At 38.7% G+C, this 27,547-nt stretch overlaps 1 protein-coding gene across 2 annotated transcripts in view; it reads right to left on the bottom strand.

Annotated features, from left to right (window-relative positions):
* Positions 1–27,547, bottom strand: part of b4galt5 (UDP-Gal:betaGlcNAc beta 1,4- galactosyltransferase, polypeptide 5) — a 59,432-nt gene that overhangs the window by 20,659 nt on the left and 11,226 nt on the right. Inside the window, exon 1 of one of the 2 annotated variants that reach the window (XM_036590893.1) lies at positions 10,593–10,699. The exons of the other annotated variant lie outside the window; for it this stretch is intronic. The gene's annotated coding sequence lies outside the window, so the exon portion shown is untranslated. Of the gene's footprint in view, positions 1–10,592; positions 10,700–27,547 lie in introns of those variants that run through there. 2 annotated transcript variants of the gene reach the window in all.

The following is a 27,547-nucleotide window of genomic DNA, read 5'->3' as shown; positions in this document are numbered from 1 at the left end:
TGTTGCCATCAGCAGTGAACTGAACCAGGGTTCACCTGGAAGAGGACTGACTTGTACCATTATTCAGGGAATGTAGGTTCAACACAGGCCACACACACACACACACACACACAGACATACACACACACACACACTTGTGTTTACTGTACATTTGTTTTCAGTAATATAATACAAATTGTGTTGCTAATATTCTACAACTTCACAGTTTTAAATAATTCACAAGAAGCAGAAAAAAAAAAGAAACTGTAAGAAGGGTCTATGAAGAAGAACAGCTGCAGCTGATTCTAAAAGGAGTGAGAAAGCAGTATAACATCATGTGGATATAGTAAATTTAATATCCAGAATGAAGTTATACTAAGATTAATATCCAGAATGCCTACTTCAGGTGTGGTGATCCAATCTTGAAGCATTTATTTATCATTTAATACACTCTTGCTGTTCTTAAAGCATTTAAAACGGTGAATGAGACATCTACAAATACCACTGGTATCCATTTTCTAAATATTTAAGTCTACATCACTGAGTGGACCCTGACAAAATGGACCAAATTGATGAAAAAGTGTGACTTGGCCCACTCTAAAAAGGCAAGCCCTAAGTGACCCTTATCTGTCTTCAGTGAGAAGTAACCTCTTTAGTTCTGCACTGTAGCTGTGAGGCCTATGCAGCTTACAAGTAATAGCCACCAATTTAGCAAAACAAACAAAATTAGTCCATTAAATGTTAAACTGAACAAATGTAAGACAAAATTTAGGCTTCAGGATGGCTGTTACCACTCATTTAGCTGTGCTACATAAATGTGTCCCTCTATATAGATAACATTGTGCCATACAGTGTCAAAAACCACATAAGTTTATTTGAGACTTGACATGAGTCTGAGACAAATGTGTGATGATCATTCAAATCATTCAGTGCTAACTGGTGGGTATAAGATTTCATTACTTGTTAGCTTCATTAGCCTCATAGATCCAGTACAAAATGAAAGAAGCAAACAAACAGACAACAAACACGTCTTGGCTGGCTGAATACATTTGATTGGGGTTGGGGGAAAATTGGTTTATTTGATTTTTGGCCCAAGCGATGCTTTAATCCCTCACTATGGCATTCCTGAGTGAAGAACTTGCCTGGAACACGCAGGCAATGCAGACATCTTCACACATCATTTATTCTCTTCTCAGAAGAGTTTGTGTGTTTGGGCACTGTGCTGCTTGCCACAGAGCCACACCAATACTGATATTGTCACATACCATAAAATCACTCGCTCCCTCACACAGTCTTTCTCTATTAAAAAGCCTTATAATAGAGCACATGTAAGACTGGGAGATATACCAGAATAATATATATGATGTGTCATAATATGGACACTTTAATAACGCTTACATACTATATCAAACTCATACTTCCAAAAAATGAAAAACCATAATATAGGACCTTAAAATTTAGATTTGACAGCATTTTTCAATCCAGTATTTGATGATGTATTTATTGCAATGTGGGGCTACTGTACTGAAATATCTGCATTTTATGAAATTTACTGTATTTGTAACATTACAAAAATAAATATTTCTTCAATATGCTAATGCAGGTGGATTCTGTCCCACATTTGCTTTAGATCTTTATGCTTATGTATCAGCAGGAATATATATATATATGTGTGTATATATATATATATATATATATATATGTATGCTGATAAATATATATATATATATATATATATATATATATTAGTAGTATTTTGTAATGTACAATACTGTGATATAAGTTTTCCACATAATATCACCCATCTGTACGCACATGCACAGCCAATTACAGCCGGCATTGATTCAGGGGGGAAGGCAGCTTTTGTAGTGCTCAGATAAAGGATGTTGGCCATTTTCACGGCCGTCTGCTTGAACAATGTGCTCCGAGTGAATCACCACTGCCTGAGCCCGTTGTGGGGAAAATGGGCTTTTGCTTTAAACCAGATAAATTGGTCGTCTCCACCAAGAGCGCAAAGCTTTCACTTTTTTCTTCGGTACAAGGGAAAAAAACACACACACACACCGTGCGACATTAACCCAGCCAGATCCAATCTCTTTTCTGCTTGAAGTGCAGTTTGTTAAATTCCATTTCACTTGGCTGCATTTCCCTGGAAGGCTGACGGATTCAGCACTTCTGGGCCCCTTGATGCCTGTAGTGTATGCGTGGAGTGCCAGCTAAAGTTAATCGTTTTTTAAAGCGTTTATTACGTGTATGATTGATGATGAGGGGAAAGTTTGGAAATGATGAAGAATATCTTTAAACGCCTCCACTTGAGTTTAGCTTGCAGAAGCCCAGGCTGTTTGGTGGGTATTGATCGGTGTTGTTGTTGGGGAACAGACCCTCATTATTTCTCGTGGCCTCGGTGCACCAGCAAAAGCCATGCAGAGAGCAAGAGGCGATCAATATACAACCATTACACACCAACTCAGGTAACCGGCTATAAACACCCACACTTTTTCTTTCTCTCTATTCTTTTTATTTTCACCCTTCTCTCTCTCTTGCCCTTTCTCTCTATCCCTCCTTTTCTACCCTTTTCACTCTTTATCCCCTCTTGCTCTCTCTTTCTCCCTCTTAATTTCTATCTATACCTCTTTCTGTCACTCTCATTCCCTCCTTTTCTCATCCTTTATCCCTCTCTTTCCCATCATCTCTCCCTCTTTTCTCTTTACCTTTCTTTTTCTCTTCATTTCTATTAACACCTCTCTCTGCCACTCTCATCCCTCCTTTTCTCATCCTTTATCCCTCTTTCCCACCATCTCTCCCTCTTTTCTCTTTACCTTCCTCTCTCTCTTCACTTCTATTAATACCTCTCTCTGCCACTCTCATTCCCTCTTTTTCGCACCCTTCATCCTTCTCTTTCCCACCATCTGTCCCTCTTTTCTCTTTACCTTTATCTCCCCCTTCATTTCTATCCATACCTCTTTTTCTCCTTCACTGTCTTCTTTTTGACCTTTACCCTTCTCTCTCATTTTCTTTTTTCATTCCACCTCTCACTCCCCCTCTTTTCTGGCATCTTTACCTCTCTTTTCCTTTCTATCTTTACCCCCTCTCTCCCTCGTCTTTTCTACCTTTACATCCCTCTCTCCCATTCTCTTACTTTTCTTTATTATCTTTGTTTCTCACTGTTCTATCTTTCTGTCTTGCATTCCTTCCTCTTCTCCCCCTTCCTTTCTCTTCCTCTTCATTTCTATCCATACCTTTTTCTCCTTCTCTTTTTTGACCTTTACCGTTCTCTCATTTTCTTTCTTCATTCCACCTTTCTTCCCCTCTCCTGTGTCTCTTTACCCCTCTTTTCCTTTCTCTCTATCTATCTTTACATCCCTCTCTCCCATTATCTTACTCTTCTTATCTTTACGTTTCTCTCTGTTCCATCTCTTTCTGCCTTTTCTTCCTCTTCTCCCCTTCAATTCTCTCCACCTCTTCATTTCTATGTATTTCTATGACCCCTCTGTCTCATTTCCTCTCTCGTCATCACTTGTTTACGTCTTTTCCTTCCTCTATCCCTTATCTTTTTTTAATCATACCCCTCTGTCATTCTCCTCTCTTTTTTCACCTGTTTCTCTCTCTTCACCCTCTCTCTACCTCTCCTTTTTTTGTCTCTTTCTGACTTTACCCTTCCTATCTCTTCTTTTTCACTCTTAGGTCTCTCCCCCTCCTCTTTTGTCTTCACCTTTTTCCTTTCTTCTCTATCTTTACTACTATCTCTTCGGCCTTCGGCCTTCCTTTCCGTCTCTCTCCCATTCTCTCTCTTCTTTATTACCTTTACAGTTCTGTCTGTTCTTTCTCTTTTCCTTTCTCTTTTTTACCTTTATTTCTTTCTTTCTGTCTCGTCCTCCATCTTGTTTTCTATTTTTACCTCCTTCTCTCGCCGTCTCTCGCTACAAATTAACAATGATTCAGTACCAGAGAGAGCGAGACAGAGAGAGGGAGAGAGAGAGAGAGCTGAATCAGAAAGTGCAGACGAATACACAAACATATTCCCACAACTAGAGGCAAAACAAAAACAAACCAAATAAAAAGAGCGTGAAAAGTGTTGAGGAAGGCCCCAAACAAACTCGCTTAATTCCTGGAAGCTGTGAAGAGCCTGTTTGTTGTTGCTGGCAGTTTTCTATGCTTGGCTGGCCAGATGTTTTGATTTGTCTCCTCTTATTTTCCGAATCGCTAAAGGGAAGTTATTAGGGTGAAGGGAGGCGGGGCACGTGTGCGTGCACTGGAAGTCAGTGACCCTGAGCAAGATAACCACAAAATCAATCAGCCCTCTCTCTATCGCCGTCCTCCAGAATGATGCTTATTTTTAAAGACATAATGATTTCCTATGCCTTAAAATATCTTAAAAGCGCCCAGTGCTATAAGCAGGCGATTAATGGCAGACGCATGAGCAACAGCAAATGGTTCCATGAACTGTTTAACCCTTTAAAATCCCAGGATTATTACATACTTAGGCTTATTATTCAGTAACTAAACGGGCTTCAATGCAAACTATTTGAGCTATTGAAGTGTGTAATAAAACTTTGGGCCATTTAAGGGGTTAAACCAGTATTGGCCAGCCTTGTTTATCCCGAGCAGCTTTGTATGTAAGTACTCATGTGTAATAATTAGTGGTGTAATGGTTCATTTGTTTTCTCAATGCATCATTTAAAATTCCTCCAGATGCAGCTGCACCGATCGTGTAAGAGACATACTGATTACTGAATCATATGCATGAATTTTAAATGCTACGAACTGAACAAACCGCCATTCATAAACAAAACAAACTTATTTAAAAAAAGTGATACTTAAACACATGGCCCAAGCACCGTTCACAAACTGATTACACACTGTTGATCAGAAACGAACCAACAGCTTTTTTAGTTTTAATTGAATTATATCTGACTTTAACAAGCCAACGTTCTGTAGTGTAGTTTGCGAATAATCACACAGCCTGATGCTTTAATTCTTTTGTGCCTTAACTCACCCACCAGTAATTCTCTTTACGCTTATAAAGCGTGATATTGTAGCAATGACAGCGTACAATGAAGCAGACAATGCTGTAAATAACCAAATGAAGGTCTTTACTTGGGAAATTAAACTACATGCAGACTGTACTGAACTTGTGTTGCACCATTACTGATACTGCATCGCTATCGGCGCCAATATTGGCACTTAAGCGCAGTATCTGTATCGGTGATGAAAATACCGATACCTATAACTGACGCAAGCACGTCAGCAGACAGAACTTAACAACACGTTGTTGGTGTGGGGTGACAAGCAGCGGTAAAAATGCTTATAGCAGAATCTGTAACGGCAGTTTTTGGTGTGAAGATTACCTTAAGTAATCATTTATGTGGTCACCTACAGTCTGAGTTAATGTTATTGAGAGTGGAAGCTTTCAGCCTCTTGGCATAATGGCGTAAGCCTTTAGTCTTAATTTAGCCTTTAGCATAGCGTCCTCTCACCCCACCTGTGTCGCGCCTCCATCAGTCAGCTGTACCACTCAGCAGCGAGGTCTTGCGGCCAGTTGCTTCAACCAAGACAGACGAAACACTGAAAGTCGCTGATACTGACAGCATGAACGACGGTGATATTAACTGAAATGACACTCAGTGATGCAGCACGAGTGAACGCACATATGAGACAAACAACTTGAGAAATTTGGATGTGAAACAACATTAAGTTCCATTTTTGAGCCAGAGAAGCTGCTGCGTGCAGCCGTTTTTATGATATTTTACTTTTACTTAAGTTGTTAAACATGGTTCTTTTTACTAATTCTATAATAGTGAATTCTAAATATATACAGAAAATGAAAAAAAAAGCTTTTAAAGCATCTAATAAATATAATCCAACAAGAAAATGCCATCTAGCCAAGCTGAGTGTGTTTTATTTGTGATGCAGAACATAGATTTTAACAAAGTAAAATACTTAAAGAATGTAATTATATAAATATCAGGACTTATAGGTGAGTGAGGTTAGACAGAGTTAGCTTTGGTGTCAGTACTTGGTATCGGCCAATTCTAACGGATCAGATATTTTTATTGATATCGGGAAAAGGCGATATCGGTGCATCTGTAAGAACAACTACACTGAATACTGCTGCGCCATAAACTGCATTCTTTTATAATTCATTATAATACACCCTAAAAGCGTCTGAATTGCAGAATTAAATAGCCAAATCAAATCGCTCTTTAGTGTATTGAATCACTGAATCGTTCTTAATTCATAACAAAATTAGACTTTTCTAAGCCTAACCTTAATCTCAGTAACACAAAAAAGGTTTTGCTCCTATATGACATGCTGTCTTGAAAATGTATAAAAATGAACTCTCTCTTTTACACACACACACACACACACACAACCACCCACACTGCACCATTCTTAAGAAAACCACGACCTCCTTTCGTTCTTTATTTCTTGTTTTTTTCACACTTCAAGGTGCTTTGATAGAATTGCCACTTATTTCCTGCTACCTCACAGATGCACAGCAATTTCCATTAGTTACAAATCCATCTAGAACGGAGAGCAACCCATGCATGTAACAAGCAAATTGTTCCCAGTCTATCAAGACTGAGCTGCAAGACGTAAAACAAAGAGTCCATCATTTTCTTGCTGACTTCCTTATTAATATGGCATTTATAGCTGCCACTGAACAACCATCCATGAGCAACTGCTATAAACTATATCTGTGTATGTCACAACAACAGCAGTTGCTGTAATTAGCTGTAATTAGTTGTGGTATCTTCATCTTTTTCTTAGTGTTATACTCAGTACCTTTGGGTATAACCATACACACATTGTGATATGAGATGTATTGTGGTTTTGTGTACCCAAAATATGATCCATGCAGCTTCGCGCTGCATAATAAAACTGCAGCACCCGAAAGCATAATTAACATAAACCACATTTGTAATGTAAATACATTACAAATGTATTTAAAAATGTATTTTATTGCATAAAAAATAAATATCAATATGTGTATCCTAACTAGTCATGCCCTGAAATGAAAATTCTTGAAACCAAATCCAGAAACTGAAAAATGTAGACAATAAATAAAAGTAGTTCACTTAAAATAAATGTACTAAAATCATTACAGTACGTAGGCCGCAGAACGCACCCTGAAACCCAACTCTCCTCAAAAACAGAGAACAACTGGTCATTCAAAGCAATGACTGTCATTGGTGAAGTGTGTACAGATGGCATTGGCATGCTTGCAGAAACTTTTTGACATGAACTACAGTTTTGAAAAACAAAGAAATTATTTGTATTTATTTATTTGCACTTATTTATTTTAATGATTTATGGTGAGCTTACAAACAAAAATACACAATGGAAATATAAATGGCTATAAATGATGTGCTAGGGTGCATGAGACTTCTGCACAGTAGTGCATTATACTGTTACACTCTTAAAAGACAGACAAACAGACACACAGACAGATAGACAGATGAAACCACGTATCAAGCATAATGATGTGTTTTCAAGTGGTATCAAACCTGCAATGCTTAAGTTCATAAACGTCATACCCTTCCTGATACTAAGCATGAACAGAGACTACAGCTGTCACGATCACAAAATTTTAGTTGATGACTGTCATATAAATCATTGCAATTAACAATTTAATTGTATTTTTTTGTTCATAGTTTGCAACTATTGAAATACAAGCCTAAAGTGTGTGTAATAATTGTGACTGGCATTAAAGAGATGATAAATCTTGTGTCTGATGTCCTTCGAAGAATCTGCAACACTGTTTCATGTGGCTGATTAAAACTATTTGCTGTTTGTGACAGTTTTCGGTTTCAGTTTGCTGACACCTCAGTCAGTAAGTAATCCCTTGGTTTAAATAAACATTATCCAGTGTGTACACAAATACAAACAGGCCTCACTATTAGCAATGATTTATTTGTGTCTTCACTAACTTTATCCCTTAATAAGTAAACAATTTGATTTGTGTTCTTGTCCATGGTGTTAACATCAGTTACTGTGTGACAGTTATTAATTTTCAGAGAGATAAAATAGGCTGATATGCCAGACTGACTCATAGGCGAATGATGAACGACCTGAAATGAACAGACACACGTTGGCTAGTTGAAGTGTTGACAGAGGCCTTCTGTGAGTAATTGATGAGTTCAGCCCATTGAAGACATTAATATGTCTAAATATGCAGCTAATGTTTTTAAATGGTGGTTACTGCAAGCAAACGATCATTTTGAGTCAAGCTTGAGATTCGTTTGCCCTTGCATTTTCTGCTATATGTTATGGTATATGATGCTTGGAAAAGTAGGATTTTGGGAATCTTCAGGTGGACTGTCAGATTTAACCCTCTGTTGCAGTTCAGACAGCATGCCCAGTTCCTGCTCACAAAAACAAGTCCTGCCTCACTTCCTCCAGCTACTACTGTACAGGATAATATGCTTTATGTGAGCACACAGTTTTCAGGTTTACATTATGTCAATTCTTCTGGCTGCAGGTTATACATTTCAATGTATGACTGCTGTTCATCCATAATGATTCAGCAATAACTCTGAAAAGCAACAACAGATGGCATGTCTAAAAACAGAAGAAAGTTTAGCCCTGGTCTTGTTTTTCTTTGGACTGGTAATGTGGCCACAGGGGATAAAAGGTAGCTTGTTATTGACAGTGACTGCACTCGCAGCAGCAAATTATTTGTCAGCCTTCTCTGCTCCCTGTTTTTTTTTTATTATTATTTTTGGTAACTAATATATTTGAATAAAAAAAAATGTTTTTTGATTATGACCTGATATTTTTCACTATCCATCCAGGTAATAATTATATAATAATGGTAATCACTATAATAAAATTATTATTATTATTATTATTAGTAGTAGTAGTAGTAATAATAGTAGTAGTAGTAGTAGTAATATATTGTTTGTCATTATTATTATTAGAAAATTTTTAAATACGTTCGGCCACTAGCTGACCTTCAAAAAACATGAGAACTTATTTACTTTCAGTGCTTGGTTTGTCAGTGAACTGTATTGACATTTAAACTGGAGACAAAATGTGTCTTTAAACCTGCCTGATGAGTGTTATGGTTAAAAGAGGATGTGGTTATATGTAAAGATTTATTTTTAGTGCGAAGCGAACACGCACACACTCAACTAAAGTTTCCTCTCTTTTGCTATTGTACCACACATGTGGGGATGTCTGGAACACACGCAGAAATAAGAAGTGCCTGACAATCTGTCTCATGTTAATATGTTAATGTTCCCATTTTCACCTTATTACTGCATTTAGCATTATAAAAGTAGAATATTTTATACTAAAGCTCTAGCCACGAGCTATTATGCACTTATGAGGAGTGTGCGTTTCTTTATTGCTCTCGATTTTGAAAAGAGGAGTGTTCTGCTCTCATAGCAGGCTTGGTTGTTTAAAAGTACTGTGTATACGTTTTAGGCACCTGAGATTCGATTTAAAAATTAGATTCAAACAAGCTATTCATCTGGGGAGATACTAATATTACAGCAAACATAAATAATATTAAAATGGAACCAAACTTTGTTCTTCAAACTATCTCACATGAACTACAGTTTAAAAAAAAATACTTGCATTTATTTATTGCTTATTTATTGCTTATTTAATGATATATTAAAGCAAAAATACACTTCATGGAAATACAAATGGATTTAAATGATAAGACTTTTGCACAGTACTGCACTTCATGCAATATAAACACTATTAGAGTGAGTACTTTATTTGCTCCATTCTGTTGAATATACTGTTTGATACCTGTACATATTGAATTGAGAGGCTCACACTGAATGACACAATACTATGCATTGTACTGTTACACTCCTAATAGACAAACAGATAGATAGATAGATAGATAGTAGATAGATAGATAGATGACACTGGATGGCAAAAGACACTGGATGTTTTTTAAAAGACGAGACATAATAGCACACAACATACATGCACAAGCATTCACTAACACAGCACACACTGCTCTACGACTCTTGACGGTTGAAAAGCAGATTTGTGACCCAAAGCCAAAGCAAAGGTCTTGTGACCGTATCAAGCCCTGAGCAGCTCTTTCTGGTCATGACCAGGTCATATGATCCAGAGCGGGGCTGATGAAGGACTAGAGAACACACATCTACAAAAATGTGCACAAACCTTCTTGACAACAAGAAACATACTATCAAGCAATGTGCACGTGTTCTGCATGCACTGCATACTTTAGGCTATGCCAGAGCACATGAAAAAAAAAAACACACATGCATACACTCAGACCACTACTATCAATAATTTAAGTAATAAACTAAAATAAGTTCTGATTCTGTTGAGATGTGTAATTTTCTGTCAAATAACAAACATTTTTCTAGCTTTTTTCCTGACACTTAAAAACAAATAATTTTTGACTGGAAATTTGTGTTTAAATGATTAGTCTGAATTGTTAAAAAGGCCAAAAAACAATAATGGACGTGACAGTAAAATAACAAACCATGCATATGCTTTGAATTTCCAATTTCAAAAGATTTCAAAATACTCTACTATAAAAAGGCACATCCAGATATCTTGGACAAACACAAACAATACATGGCAAAAATGCATTTAAATTAAGTTTTTCTGTTCCCTACCGTATCAGTGTGAGCAAATCTTGCCATTTCATACAGAAGGTACATTTTCATCCAGTCCATGACATTTCTTAATCACACTCAATCAAGTTTACCTTTGAGTATACAGGCCACATAAAGCCTGGTCATGTGTTGATCATGTGGCATCCACTGCACTCACCCCATGCTCCTTATTATCATACACACCAGGCCACTGTATTCAGACATCACAGATTACTGAATACAAGCTCTCATCACATAAACACACCTACAGTACTGTACAAAAGTCAGAGACTGCCCTTCATTTATTTAATTTCCAGTCAAAAGAGCCAGTGGTTACAAGCTATTAATTTTAAGAAGATATTTCTGAGGAGATTAGATATAACATAATCCACCCGCATAAGGAAGGAGAAAGTCAAAGGAAAATAAGTGAAAAAAACAGCAGTTTCCAAAACTGGAGTTCAAAAAATGATTAAAAGCTACAGAGAAAATGGAACTACTAACAACCACCTGGAAAACCTGGTAGACACCAAAACTGTCCCTATCAGATAAACAGCACTTAAAGCTTTCATCTTTGAGAGAGAGGAGAAAATCACACTGCTTTAGATCTGAAAACATCCACAGATGTTTCTGTCCATCCTTCTACTGTGAGAAGACAACCCAGCGCTATGGGTCTGAAAGGATGTGTAGCTATCAAGAAGCCTCACTGAGAAAAGGAGACAGAGACATTAAACAAAGAAGCTGAACAATGGGCTGACCACCCCAGAGTCCAGATCTCAACATCACTGAATGCGTTTGGATTGAATGAAGCAAAAAATGCAACCAACTTCTAAGACTGAACTTTGGAGGTGTGTCTGCAGATTTCTTTGAAAAACTGAAAGCAAGTTTCCTGAAAAGAACGGAAGCTGTAATGAAGGCAAAAGGTGGACAATAAATACTGAAAATGTGATATTATATTTAGTTGCTGAGGCTTTTCTGTTTTTGCTCATTTCTTAAAAATGAATAACTTGTAACTTGGAAATTTAATAAATGAAGGGTAGTCTCTGACTTATATATATATATATATATATATATATATATATATATACACACACACACACACGTATGTATGTTACAATAATATTCTAAGCCAAACCCTAACCTTAACCTCAGGAATCAAAAATAAATGGACTTGCTCTTCAGCTTTAAAATGAAAAGTGAAGTTTTATAAAAGAAACTACAGAGTCAAGGCAATTGTGTTCTGAAAGTGGACACATAATCATACAAATCAGATTAACTAAGACACCATATTACTGGTCAAAACTTCTAATTAAACACACACTCACACAAACACACGTCCACTGCACTCAGACCTCATTTATTACTGGACGAAAGCTCTCATTAGACATGCACTCACACAACATACGTCACCAGACACACACACGCAATGCAAATTATTACTTTTGTTGTGCGCATGTGCACTCAAACCCCTTCATTATGATCAACAACACACATGACAGGATTATCATTACTGTAACCCATGGCCATGACTGTCTGCTGGAACGGCTCACAGCGTCCAGCTCTGGGCATTTTCTTGCTTTTTATAAGCCTGTAGTCACACGCAGCTGGGATGCATCAATACAGAATTTCTGGACTGATTATTGTGGTCCATAATGCTACCAATAAAAATACTTAGTAAACTAAAGACATTTTCAGTATACTCCACTTTTGTACTCCATTTCAAGTATACTGAACATAAGACAGGACAAAACTCAAATTTTTAGCAGTTACCTGATAATCATAATTCAACTTTCCTATTTGTCAACAAATAATATATCATCTGCTGATACATCTGTACAAACCCAAGATGCAGAGAAAGTGCAGACAGAGTTAAGGTGGGCAATATGGCAAAAATGTAGTCTTATGAAACTTCAAGACTTTTCTGCATAATTAAAACACCCTCACCCTCCTGTGGTCTGCATGATGCCTGGCATCTTTTACATACAGGCAGAAATGCGAATCATCTGACCAGATAACGTGTCTCTTCATCCACTGTAACCAGGCAACCTCTTTGTGAGAAGAAGTGAGCAAAGGCCTCATACCACTCTGCTTCATATGTTCATGGTATGCAGTTTCCCGTGGAGTGTTCTTTCAGAAATTGGTTGTGAAGGACCTGCATTGACTTCTAGAAGCAATTCTTGCCTGGAAGTGAAGCGATTTTTATTCACAAGCCGTGAAACATGCCAGCAGTGCCTGTCCGCCACAATTCTGACGAGAATTTCCTGCAGATTGGGATTTTTGCCACTGCTGGTAGACCCGTACAACTGTACTCTTCGATACACCTGCAAATTCAGCCACTTTCTTCAGACTATGGCCTTTGGCATGCCCAAATGCAATCACTCCTTTTTGCCAGTCATTTCCATCTGCTTTAAGACCCATTTTCCGCACACAGAACGAGACATTGCACTGTACCACCTTTTCTCAATCTATGAATTCCGTTGCAAACCCCACAGATATTTATAGCCCGATCATCCTCGTGCAACGCCATCTGCAGGAGCCTGAAGTTACTACCACGCAAGGTGACTAATTTTGTAGTCTGGGGAGCTTAGTTTTCCATGATATTAACAATTATTTTCATATTGCACTACCCTAAAATAGTAATACGTTTGAAAAATCTGGACGATTCCTTTAACGCAATGGTGTAGAACTGCAGCTCTGGAGAGCCACATTCCTGGACAGTGTGGTGACTGCCTTGCTACAAAACACCTGATTTAACTCAGCAGTTAATTACCAGTTTTTGCTGTCCTGTCAGAAGAGAACTGAGCTAACTGTGCTGGATTCTGGCCCTCAGTTCCCCATCCCAGTTTAATGGCCACACACATGCTCTGAATGGGACGGCTCGTAACTCTCAACAAGGAGGCTGTATTACATTATAAAGTCCCACCCTTTCAGTAAAAAGAGCCAGCTGTCTTGTTAGTAAAGTCTTTAGATGCTGTTGTGGAGAGATGCATAGTGGCCAGAACAACCTGAAAAACAATTTTATGTGCATTATTTAGTTACACCAGCTTAGTAGGTGTGGTTCTCAATTTATGGTTTATAGGTCTCTCCCCATTCAGAGAGATAGGAACCAAGTCTTGTATGACTTTAAATAAATGTCCAGGGACATTTGTCACAGACTAGAGGACTTTGGAATAACTCGCCACTCGTCTTCTACGTACATAGTGAGTAATAATAACTGCCAAACACCTTTACACACATCTTTTGACAAAATAAGTGATTGTTACATACAGATAATAATTAAAGGCCCAGTAATGGATGTTATCCAGGAGTGACCCAGTTATCTGGCCAGTTTCATGTAATCTGTTACCTGGAGTGTTAGTGTTTGATGTAGTGAGTGGATAAATACAGTAGTAAACCAGGATATGGCTGAGGGTTATGATTAACGTGCAAACCCTCTTAATAATAATGGTGCCAAACAGAGCCAATGAGGAAAACCAAGGGGCCTTTTAGTGGATGAGTCTTTAAAGAAACATATATCCAAATGTGTGAGTGTGAAGAACTTTTTTAAAGTTTAAAGAAAAACTGCCCTATGTACAGGTCAATGTAATCAATGTAATTTTTTGAGCTGAATTAAAGTAGTTCAATTGCTTTACTACATGAAGTAATTTTTGTACTACTTAAAAGTTTTTTCTTAAAGTCTTTACCAAAATCCATTTCGGAACCCTAAAGGTCCCATGCCCTATATTATCTTTACTATTCCCTATCTTTCCCTGAGGTATACTTTGCATGATTTTATGTGCCAAAAACAACTTACTATACTATACTATAGTTACATGACCATTTCCCAACCAGTCATGATTCATTTTTACATGCCCATCTTTCAGGCTCTTTTATCCCTTCAAATTAAACAGGCTACTGCATCTTTAAGGCTGGTATATGCAAATATGCTCTGTTCTTACTGACTGTCCTGTACTGTGCCACATTCAAAAAGCAGAGCAGGCTGAAACAATTAAACAATTTCAGTGTGAATGGCACAGCTAAACTGCTGTAGGCTGAATAGGCAGATATATGTAAATGGTTTGCGTGGCATCGTAAAAACTGGACTGTATGGACTGCGTAGTAATTGAAACTTTAACTATGTTTACATACTGCAAGCTCAAGCTCATATTAAAAAAAAATGAGGAACAGTCAGTTCTCCATGGTGTGAAAACATGGATATTTCCATGGATAAAGGACAAATGAATACTGTTTGTGTTGCAAGGATACTGCTCCATATCATTGTAACATACTACAATATTTTGGTCTGCAGGCGACTGTTGCGATGATGGGCCTTTTTACCCGACATCAGAATGAGTAAAAACCTCTGATTGTGATTTTTACAATAAACACATCTATTTTAAACATCTGATACAAAGAAAGGAACATGTAATTTGTGCCTAAAGCTGTGGAAGCAGTGCCAAAATGGTGCAGAGTTTCCTGCACGTGTGCGTATGTGGTTCTGACACATCACGTCATGTCTGGTGTAAAATTCAGGTGAATCAGACCTTGGGTATTTGGTAATTTTTTGTCACAGCAGCCACAGTGCTGTCTGTACTGCCATCTTTAGTACTACAAACAGCTCCACTGAAAGGTTCCACTATAACACATCCACTAAAATAAATAATTTCCCTGAGCAGAGGCACAAAGAGACCGATGATAATAAGCAGAGAGTAATGAATTTAGTGCAGTCATTCCACACAGTTCCTCTCCGAACAACCACAGGAAGCCATTAAACACACCATCAATCATTCCAACCCAGAGAAAGAGAGAGGGAGAGAGAGAGGGAGAGAAGGAACTGAATAATGTACAATGTGTAGAGTAAAGCACTGCAGGTTTTATTGTCCTCAGTGCTTTAATATAGCTAATAAGCTAATATGCTGCTTCCTTCAATTACCCTTATAAACGTTTACATGTATCTATTGTAACAACCATATTGTATCACAACATGTCATACTGCATCACTTTTGGCTCGCATGTTACCATGTGCCTACTGCATTAACTCTAGGCCATGTTTAGAAGAGCCATTTTGTCCTTTCAGCAAAAATCAAACCAACTTGGGAGCCACAACATTTTATGTCCATTGTACCATCTTGGCTGTAAATATGTCTCAGTATGTGCTAATGTACTAGTATAGGCTAAAAATATAAACAAAAATGCAGACTTTGCTCTGCTTTAAGCTTTAGCTCAGCTATAGCCACTTTTCTTGCATCTCCAGCAGGAAACTTTTCCTAATTCTGCAATTGACTACAGCTCGTAACTGCTTGCAATTTCTGACCTCCCACAAGGCAAAACAAAGAAAATCCTTCTTGAACTGGGAATTCCTACTCAGAAAGGTGGGATGGTGTTCTCAACTCCGAGTTCAGCACATGACGTGATATGAACATGGCTGCTCACAAGATCAACATAAATTAACAACCACTGTTCTACTTTTAAAGAGTTTTGTATTAGATGATTCAACATATCTAGTTAAATCTGTAACACTGAGGATAAAGTCTGCCATTTTGAGAAAGTAAATACATTATGATCTAAAAATTACCATCAATATCAACAACATTTAAAATGATTTCTGAGCTTTGACTTCCCACTAACTAGTTAAGTTAAATGCAGCATAATGTATTACTCTTCTCTGTCAGTCAGTGTAGAAGAAAACTGTTAAATTTAATGCTATGCTTGTGGTTTTTTCCTCTTTCACAGTACAAATTTGATTTTGTCACATTATAAAGCTTTAGTCTCAGATATTGTACTTCTGTAATGCTAAATAATGTACTAAATACACTAAGTAATAAACAAAGTAGGCATAAAGCACATTTTCAGGCACTCTGTAATTTTTTTTTACTGTACTGCAAAACACATCATACTGTATTTAAAGACAAATCCTAAATTTTGTTTTTACACCCCCACTACCTGTCTTTACACCCCTAAGTCAACTGATAACTTTCAAGTAGTATGGCTGTTTAGATTTGAACAGTAAATCAACATCTGGTAACATAGTTATAGCACTCCACAACAGGCAATGCGGGGCTACTAAATGTGCTGCTAAAATCTCTGCATTTATTTATTGTACACACTTTATTAGATGGTTATTCAAGGGATGTTTCATAAAGAAAATGGTTCTATGTAGAACCATGAACACTCAAAGAGCCCTTTGCATGATTAACGGGTTTTGTGTATCATGGAAGGGTCCTTCAGATTAATGGAGGATGTGCTTTACATGCTTCTATATAAAACCTTTTTGAAAAAGGCTTCTATATAGCACCAAAAAGGGTTCTTCTATTGTTACAAGCTTGACATCGTAACAATAGAAGAACCTTTTTTGGTGCTATATAGAACCCTTTTCAAAAAAGCTCTATGTAGAACCATATACAACAGTTTCTCCATCAATTTGAAGAACGCTTTCATGATGCTAAGAACCCGTTAATAATGCAAAGGGTTCTTTGAGCGTTCATGGTTCTATATAGAACCATTTTCTTCACTTTCTTTACTTTTTTAAGAGTGTACTGCATTTGTTAGCTTGCAAAATTGAAAGCTATATTTCTCTGGAATGCTAATCCAAGTGTGATTCTAATTTTTAAACATTATATAAATGTTTAAGTATTAGTTCAAGCAGATATGTACCTAAAAATTATTCGATATCAATGCAGTGATGTGATGTAGCCCAAACACCCACATCAGTGTATCCCTATATAAAAACATCATCAGTCACCAGTGTTATACAGTATCATTTATTATGTAGTGTTTCTGAGTTACCACACTAGCTCACAATGCCCACATCAAATACGAAGTGAAATCTAATAGACTTCCCTATTCAGGACATTAAATGTCAACAAAATGTACATCCAACCAAAGTCCATCTTGCTTTCCTTCTAATGGCTAATACATTTCATAATTCAGTCTGAAGTACTAAGCATTACCTCCAAGCATGAAATTAAAGGCGGAGGAAGTTCCCATTTATCAGTGAATATAGGAAAAGGCCGCTCTATCCTCCTTAATAGGCTACAGAAACAATGAATATCCATTTCTGTTGCTTTAATTTAGCCCAGCTGTATGGAAGCTCAGCTTTATTGCTTCAGTGTTAGAGCCTAAAACTTATTTAAGGTGCGCAACTGGACCTTAAAACCACTGTTTTACCTTTGAGGGAACATTTACACTGTTTGCACCTATATGAAGGAAAAATGTACCTGCAAAGAACCTTTATTTCTAACAGTGTTAAAAGAATAAACCAGTGTTTTTCAATGTAATTTCTATCTGCTGCATGAGTAGCATATACAGTCTATTACCACAGATGATAGTTTCATACTTAAAAATGCACAGAAGACCCGATGACTAAAAAAAAAAAGTCAGCAGGCAAGAGCTGGAGTATTCTTACAGTTTCTTATAAGGTAATCGAAAGTTGCTGATGATGAATGAAAAACATGTTTACAAACATCTGTTGACAAAATAAATTGTTTTTGCCTATGTACTGGAATAATTTAGGACCCAGTCATGAGCTTCCCAGAAATTATCCAGTAAGGACCCAGTTATCATGTTATCTGTTAAGTAAAGTGTTTGTGTTTGATGTACTGAGTGGATAAATACTGCCTTAACCCCAGATATGGCTGACCAACATAGCAATGGGACCAAAACTTGCTTGTGCAGCTAGCATGCTGCTCCATGTTTGGGTTTATGTGTACTGAGACAGGCCGTAAGTCTGATCCCACTCTGTTGTTACCGGGTTTTCCCAAAATGCCTTTAGCTCTTCTCTCAATTACAGTCTGTACAGTGTAATCCCAGTAAAGCCTGTTAACCTGCGGCCCTTCAGTAACCCACTCAAACATGCACATACAGAGCTGAAGCGAATGAAGCTCGGCCTCTGCCAGACCACTTCCCAGAAGGCAGGCTTTGATGTCAAACAGCAGCGGAGGCGGATGGTGAAGCTTTACAGTAAATACTGTTACTCTGCTTCAGCTTCACTGGAAGTTCCTATTCTTTACGCGATTGGTCATTATCTGGGCACACGGCCAAAGAGAGAGAGGAGAAAGAGAGCAAAAAGACAGATACAAAGTGAGAGAGAGACAGAGAGAAAGAAAGAGAGAGAGAAGAGAAAGAGAGCAAAGAGAAAGAAGGTGAGAGGTACAGGAAGGAACAGATAGAGAGAGAGAAAGAGAGAGAGAGGAGAAAGGCAGAGCAAAGAGAAATATAGAAGGTGAGAGACAAACAGGAACAGAGAGAGAGAAGGAAAGAGAGAGAGGAGAAAGGCAGAGCTAAGAGAAATATAGAAGGTAAGAGACAGACAGGAACAGAGAGGGGGAGAGAGAGGGAGAGAGAGAGAGAGAGAGAGAAAGAGAGAGAGAGAAAGAGGGAGAGAGAGAGAGAGGCAGAGCAAAGAGAAATATAGAAGGAGAGAGACAGACAGGAAGAAACAGAGAGAGAGAGAGAGAGAGAGAGAGAAGAGAAAGAGAGCAAAGAGAAAGATAAAAGGTGAGAGGGACAGGAAGAAACAGAGAGAGAGAGAAAGAGAGAGAGGAGAAAGGCAGAGCAAAGAGAAATACAGAAGGTGAGAGACAGACAGGAAGAAACAGAGAGAGAGAGAGAGAGAGAAAGAGAGAGGCAGACAGACAGACAGACAGACAGACAGAGGAAAAAGAGAGCAAAGAAAGATAGAAGGTGAGAGACAGAGAGAGAGACAGAAGAAGAGACATACAAAAGAAAAGAGGAAAGAAAAACGCAGAAAGACAGAGAGAGACAGACAGAGAGGAAGAGATAGATAGATAGATAGATAGATAGATAGATAGATAGATAGATAGAGACAGAGATAGAGGGAGAGACATACAGACAAAATGTCCAAAATAGAGACACTTCTACACATGACAGTGTGTCATTAAGTGGCCAAAACGACATGTGATTACTCAGGTTTACAGCTAATTAGAGGTTAAAAGCTTTCATTACTTGTAAAGCTGCTCTGGGGCAAAACTGAAGACACCAAAAAAGACTTGGCTGACTATACTTAAGGTAGAGGGTAACTGTGCAATTTTTTTGCCAAGCTACTCTTTAAAAAGGTTATAAGTTTAAGATACAAACCCACAATGTGCTCAGTCTGTTAGAATCTAACAAAGGTTACAGTCTTTCTGTTCAAACGATCAGGCTGTACAGGAAGAGAGTAAAAGGGAGAAAGTATGACCAGCAGAGACAAATACAGATGGAGAGAGGGATACAGCAGAAAGGAGAGAAGAGAAAGGCCGAAGGACAGAGAGAGACACAGAGGAATAAAAGAAAAAGAAGAGCAAAAGACAATCATATGCACAGTGAAAAAAGGAAGAGAGAGAAAGAAAAGGAAACAGAGAGAGAGAAAGAGATATAATGGACAAAACACTCTCTTCTAATAACTTCCCTATCTTCTCTCTCTCTTCCTCCTTTCCTGAACATTCCTCCTCTCCTCATCCTCTCATCCATCATTCCCTCTCTCCTTTCCCCTCCTCCGCTCTGCTCTGGAGCTGCTCTTCGTCTCTCCTCCTCCCCCTCCCTCTTTTGCAGAGGAGACTGCAGCGTGGGTGTGTTCAGCAGGGTTACTCGCGGTCAGTTTGAGAGAGTGTCACAATGACACTGTGCACACCACCTGACCGACACATGCATGGCTTTCTGCTCCCATTTCAGCCGTTTGCGCTTTATTACTCCTTATTAGGGTCTAAACACGTAGCATTGCATCAGGTAAGAACAGAAAGCAGTGAATCAGCTGTATTGATTTGGGATTTTTATAGTCAATAATAATAATATTTAACCCTTTAAGGCCGGCACATAAAAGTAGCTGTTTAATTCTATTTAATATTTCTTTATAAAGGGGCGGCACGGTGGCGCAGTGGGTAGCACTGTCGCCTCACAGCAAGAAGGGCCTGGGTTCGATTCCCGGCCGGGCGACCAGGGTCATTTCTGTGTGGAGTTTGCATGTTCTCCCCGTGTCTGTGTGGGTTTCCTCCGGGTACTCCGGTTTCCTCCCACAGTCCAAAGACATGCAGTCAGGCCAATTGGAAATGCTGAATTGCCCCTAGGTGTGTGTGTGATTGTATATGTATGTATGTCTGTCTGTCTGCCCTGCGATGGACTGGCGACCTGTCCAGGGTGTATCCTGCCTTCCGCCCAAGACAGCTGGGATAGGCTCCAGCACCCCACCGCGACCCAGAAGGATAAGCGGTTTAGTTGATGTATGTATGTATGTATGTATGTATGTATGTATGTATGTATGTATGTATGTATGTATGTATTTCTTTATAAAGCTATTTAATATTTATTTCTGCTATATAATCTGCTCTTCTCTGACTATAATATGATTTCTAAACGCTGCTGTTGCATTCGTTTTATATTTAAAGTACAACAAATTACCTTTCAGAATGAAAAAGCCCATGAAAAGGAATGAAAGTCGCACATGGGGCTGAATGATTTGGGGAAATTATCGCAATATTGCAATTGCGATTTTTTTCTAAGAATTGAGATTAAGGCCATAAAGACCGGAATATCCTTTTCTGCCTTGAGGCTTGAAAGTTGAATGTAGTGTGCCAGACTGCCAGTTAGTTGTGGTTGTGATGTCACAGCACATGGGTATTTGGCTGCTTCTGATTGGTCTAACTCATCTAAAGGCAGTACACCATCTCTGTGTTATTGGATCATTATTGATAATGAAGACTACAATAAAAACAGCATGCACATTCTGATATAAAACGATTCATCTTTCAGCCATAGACGCACATTAGTCGTACTTTTTCCTCACTCTGATTGAACAGATCTATAATAAATGCTAACCAATGCAAATTCTCCTCGCCCTGAATTCCCCAACCCCCCCAACCCCCTCCCTCCCACAAACAAAAAAAAAAACAAGGTGCATCTTTTACACAGTGATAAAAAACATGTTAGCAAACATAAAGCTCCTGTTCTACATGCTGAACTTGATAAAGTGATTCCACTGTTGCCTACAGGCACATGCAAGTGGCGTAACTCCGCTGGGGCAAATTTAAAAGAGCAGCTTTCTTTTCTTCTTGGCCTGTCGAATCTTTGCAGGTAACCAAACACACACTGGTACATGCACAAATAAAATTTTCTGGCTATTTTCAATTGAAAAACCCACAAAAAAGTGTGTTTTTATTATCTATATTTCATCTTTCCATTATATATTGTTGCCTCTAGTAATACAGTGTCTATTTTAAAATAATTCTGAACTGTACCAAAATTGATCTGAGGAGAAATGTGGGCTTCACTTTATTTTGATTATCTATAGATGCTCAATTCATTAACTATCTGTTAAAAGTCACTTGGTTTTGGCTTGAGATAATTGTTAGAATCAGGATTTATGTCGAGGTTTAGGGTTAAATTAAGGTATATGTAATAGACAATTGATAAAATATGAGTTAAATGCAAAATAAGCACCTACTGATGTACATTTACAGCAGGCTAGCCATATGAAGTGTCATCAAAATTTGAGATTTCATGATGGTAAATCATTTGCTGACTGAATCATGGTTAGAAATCTAAACCTTCACTGTTTACAGACACCCTGCTTTATGTCAAGGCATGCTGTAAAAAGCAATTAATTCTTGATCCCATTCCCTTCATTAAAGACAAGTCAAACAAATGACGTGCGGTGCCATGACAACGCTATCAACAGAGCGACCCGTCTCCGTAACAACAAAGACAAAGCGTCTCGCCTGACTGGTCAGGTGACCGCTGTAATCAGCAGAGCTCCCCTCCATTCTTCCCATCTGTGCTGTGATTACCCACCGATGGAGAAGGGACAGCAGGAGAGGCCACTGTGGGGAGATCACAGGTAAATGATGTCACCCAGAAAGTGACGGCTATAGAGAACATTGCCTGGCAACGGATCGTGTACTGTCCTTGAAAAGACCCTGAGATGACGGCTCCCAGCTCAGCGTGTGCTGTATCTCTAGAGTGATTCTGTGTGTTCAATAAAGATAAGTGCAGGGGTCCATGCTGAGCATTAATAAGGAGACTTTCCTCCTTAAAGCCACAATATACCAAACTGCCCCAAATGTAATCGACTGGAGTCTTGCTTATGTCTTTTCTGACAGTACATTAATTATTATAATTATTTTAATAGTATTTATAAACAAAATGGCCAAAATACATACACTTTTATAGATAACAGTGTGTCATACAGTGTCCGAAACCACATACCTAAGTCTGTTTGAGACAGACTGGACAACAGACTGGTTATTTTGGTTTACAGCATGTTAATTAATGGTTAAAAGCTTCCAACACTTGTAAAACTAGCTCCATCATAAAGACACCTAAAATGTCTAGGGCTGACTACCCTTAACCCTTGTGTGGTGTTTGTGTTTTTGTTACTCAATGGTCTGGTGGACCCACCGTATTATTGTTTTTTATATATAAATACAGCCATAACACACACACACACACACACACACACACACACACACACACACACACACACCTTCTAAACCGCTTATCCTTCTGGGTCGTGGGGGGCGCTGGAGCCTATCCCAGCAATCATTGGGTGGAAGTATAGCCATAACAGTTTATGTAAAAATACCAGTTGTTCAAAATATCACAAGTGGCCAGCGTAGGGTTCTCCTTTAGCAGCTGTAGACAGTCAGCAGCCTGTCCGTGTTGTCCACCCTCACACACACACACAGATATACAAACACATACACACACACTAACAGCAGGCCATGTAGGAGGAGAAAATAGTGAAGGGACACAGCACCTACACACTTTCATTCCCCGCGGATTCACCCCAACATCACGTGTAATATAAATGTGTAGGGGCTGTACAGTGTGAAGTCACTGAAAATGTGTTATTTTATATGTTCTTCACAGAAAATGAGCAACGGCCAAGGAATCTGGGGTTGAAATAATAATATATGGCATCATTTTTATTTTTGGTAAAAAATGGGTCCTACAGACCCCAACACCACACAAAGGTTAAGGTGATTTGAAAAGGTTTTTTGCCAAGATACTGCCTTAAAAAGATCATTCATCAAGTTTAAGATACAAATCCCATTATGCTTAGTCTGTTAGAATCTAACGAAGGCTAGAGTCTTTCTGTTCAAAGGGTTTGGCTGTACAGTCTGACAGAAAGTGAGTAAAAGAGATCATCATGTTCACTGACTGTCATAATAAACAAAAATTTGGCGGCAGGAATCCATTTAACGTAATGTTTTCGGAGGAACTCTCAAAAAGGTCTTAAAAAAAACAATAAACTGAATTTTCAAATAATCTGTGAGCTGTACATTTTGTGTACTGGAATCTGAACAGGAATGTACAGAGATGCATGAGCCAGGGTTTCCATTGTTCAAAAATGTTTTAGTTCCAATTTACAGTTTGCAGGACTACAGTTGCGGCTATCTGTTTGCAGAAAATATGTCCTTTAGATGAGAGATCAGGAGTGTTTCAGAGCAAGACTCAATTTAAAAGTTCCCATTCAGACTCCCATTCTTTACAATTTCAAAGACAAAACCTGCTCCTCGCTCGGCAGACTGTGTCTGAACTGGCGGATATGACAGGCACACCAGGATGAGGTAGGTGTATCAACCTCTACCTGCAGAGGGAAATTTGTAGTCTCCTTGTGATGCAAATGTGGTCCTAATTTTACTCCCAGGAACAGGAGTTATAAATAAGGATCCTTTACATTTATGAGAAGGAAATTTAGGTCACATTGTAAGATGGCGAAATTCACAAGAGCAGTATTCCCAAAGAACTGGAGAACCTTTCCATAAGGCGTTACTACTTGGCCACAATAAAATTATATTCTCTCAATCCTTTCTCTCTTATCTGACAGTGAAATGTTTTATGGCCGGAAAGAAATGCAACATGTAATGAAGAAAGCAGCTACAGAACTGCCCTTCCCTAAATTTTGGTTTTCCCTAATCCAACAAACCTGATTCCACTCGTCCGCAAACTAGGGTCACGCTAGGGCTCCACTACGTCACCCATTAAGTACTGATACCACAGATGGCTGCAATATGCAAATGAACCTCTAACTAGTCACAAAAGTCGTTACTGTGTGCTGTGAGCATCCAAAGCAATAAGTGTTCTGTGAAGGAATTATTGTTATCCACAACAAATGTGAATGTTTTGATCACGTTTCGCCACGTTTTAGTCATAAAGCATACAGCAATAGCAATACGTAGGGACGTCCTGCTCAGGGAAAGCCCAAAAATGTGCAGAGCATCGGGTTCATGACATTCTGGAAACCACTGAGCTAAAATCTGGCCGCCTCTTTACTCAGAGCAGCAAGTCTTCCAAAAGCCTCACAGTGCATACACCCAATCTCCTGTGGTGCCCCTGAACAGGTGCACTTTTGTAGATTCAGGAGAGATGTCCGTGTATGTCCTGGCAGTTGTGGCTACAGCGTCAATCACCACATCTGCATACGGTTCTCTTGTTACTCTTCCTTCCGTCCAATTCACTTAAAAGATAGGGTTTTTACTGGGTTTGCACAATGATGACAGGACCTGCATGCACTGTTCAGACAAGAGGGCAAAGAGGAGTGGTCAGAAAGGAACCTCTGTTTGGGTTATCTATTCCCTACAGGGGGGTAAGTGAGTAAAAAATATGTTTATGTTAGCAAATTCAGCTTATATAGAGGACACCACAATACCTGCTTCAGCACACACTGACACTGTGAGGCTGTGGGGTAGAAGAGGTGAAGTGCTTCAATTAAAATGTAAAATGAACTATTACAATTGCAGATCAATGTAGGCTGAGCCTCAAAAGTAGGGCTGAACGATTTGGGGAAAATACCTAATTGTGATTTTTTTTTAACTAACATTGCGACTGTAATTTAAATTGTGATTATTCTATAAATTAAGGTTCAGGCCTGTTTTTTTAGGCCAAGAAGACGAGAATATTATTTTTTTTCTAGCCTGATGTTGGACCCCTGAATGTAGTGTGCCAGACAGCCACTAAGTTGTGGTTGTGATGTCACAACACATGGAGGTTTGGTTGCCTCTAATCCGCAGGAAGTCCACAAGCTCTGTGTTCGTAAGTTAAATTTCCCCACTTAAAAAATAAGACAGCATTTTTGATAATGTAGGCTATAAAAAATTGTAGCTCCTGCAATCTGAAAACTGCACTCTCTTCAATATAAAAATGATTAATCTTTCAGCCCCACCTCAAAGCTTCAATATCAATATTGTACTGGAAAAGAAAAAGTGGAATTATGCCTTCTACAAGCAGAAAGAAGAACACAAAAGGTGGTAAGTGGGCCCTGCACTAAAAACCAGTGACAGCCCATTCTGCTCTTCACCCCATCCGTCACTGACCATGCATATCGAATATGAGTGGCTAGCAATAACAACACAAACACGGGACCTGTTTCAGACTTTTCACCAAGATCACAGAAAGCATATTTTCCCTACCTGTGCTCTCAGTATAAAAGATAATGCACTGTTTCCTTTATCAACTTGACTATAACAAATGTGGTTCTGGTTATCAAGTCCAGCGCCCCGAAATGGATTAGGAAACTTTTAAATCATGTGGCACATTAAAAAAAAGGCTAAGAGGATTTCTGCTGCCAAAGGGAGTGGGTGACTGCCCCGATTGATTCTCAGCTGAATTCCATTGTTAATACGGTACTGTGCGTCACATGGCTGTCCTTGGACCTTAAACAGGAGGGTGAGGTTCGCAGGCTAAAAGCATCCACTCCAAGATAACGGCCAGAAAAGCTGTCACTGTACAGCTCTCACTTCTATTGATCAGTAGGATGTCTGAGCCTGCTGGGACAGAGCAACAATCCATCATTAACATGATTCCATTTGAAAGCCTCTCGCACTTTGTAACAGGAGCTTGTCGCATTCGACACGGCCGAGACAGCGTGCGCCGAGGAGAAAAGAAATTCAAGGTCGATCACTTTGATTTACACGGCGGGTTGATTTGTCCATAGAACAACATGCTCTGATGTTGGTTCCGCTGAGAAAAACTTGTTTTAGGAAGCCAATAACAGCAGTTCCTCTAGACAGCAAATGAAGTGATAGGGTGACATTACAGTAAGCTTTCCTCAGTCACAGTGGACAGCTGATTGTTATTTACACCTGCTGTCCATCTCTTCATCTTCAGTAAACAAATGATGATGCAAATGACACACAGACCATAGGTCTCTTACTTGCAAATGAGCATGTAAATGAGGGAGCAAGAGTCTAGCGAAGCTGACTCTTCGTCTCCTTACATGAACAGCCAAGAAAACAGGCCGGCCAGAGAGACGCTTACATCAGAAAGGGCTTCTGAGGAAGGGATAAAAGGATAGGGACTGTGTTATATTAATAATAATTATTAATCTTTATTTTTACAGCAGCTTTCATTGTAGTTAAAAAATCGCAAAGTTCTTTACATAGGAAGAGAAGTGAAACACTGGAAAGGTAAAATACTGTGGCCTAAATGAAGGGATGGAGGAGGGAAGCAGAGCCAGGTGGACAGGACAGATAAATGCCCAGCAGGGTGAGCTCTGTAAAGACCTTGAAACAGATCTCCATCAAGGCTGACTAAAATAACATCTGACTGATAGTATCAGATGATACTGAGTTCTGCAGATGTATCAGTACTGGATAAGTGTCTGTATACATTTTATATTTCTCCAAAATGCTACTCCAGTGGATGCAGTCTCACTTTCTACATTTTATAAACGTTCATGGATCAGCATAAGTATCGGCCAAGGCTGAACCATTAATTGCTTTTATATCGAAATAACAATTTGAGTGCAATTTTTAAATTGCTGGAGCTGCTATTTTAATAATATCTTACATAATGTTGTCTAAACTAGTTCTAGTTGGGGACATTTAACTTAATAATGCAGAGCTTTGGTCTATCTGGCAAGCTACATTCAACATTCAAGCCTCAAGTCTGGAAAAATTGATGTTCTAGTCTTCCTGGTCAGAAAAATGACAGATATTTTCCTCAATTCATTCAGTCCTAGCAATTTTGGCATCAGCAGATATGTACATGAAAAATATTATCCCGCATTA

This window comes from Colossoma macropomum, unplaced genomic scaffold (assembly GCF_904425465.1).
Source record: "Colossoma macropomum unplaced genomic scaffold, Colossoma_macropomum, whole genome shotgun sequence".
Taxonomy (NCBI): domain Eukaryota; kingdom Metazoa; phylum Chordata; class Actinopteri; order Characiformes; family Serrasalmidae; genus Colossoma; species Colossoma macropomum.
The sequence above is the reverse complement of the archived record's forward strand: the minus strand, read 5'-3'. Positions and strand labels throughout refer to the sequence as shown.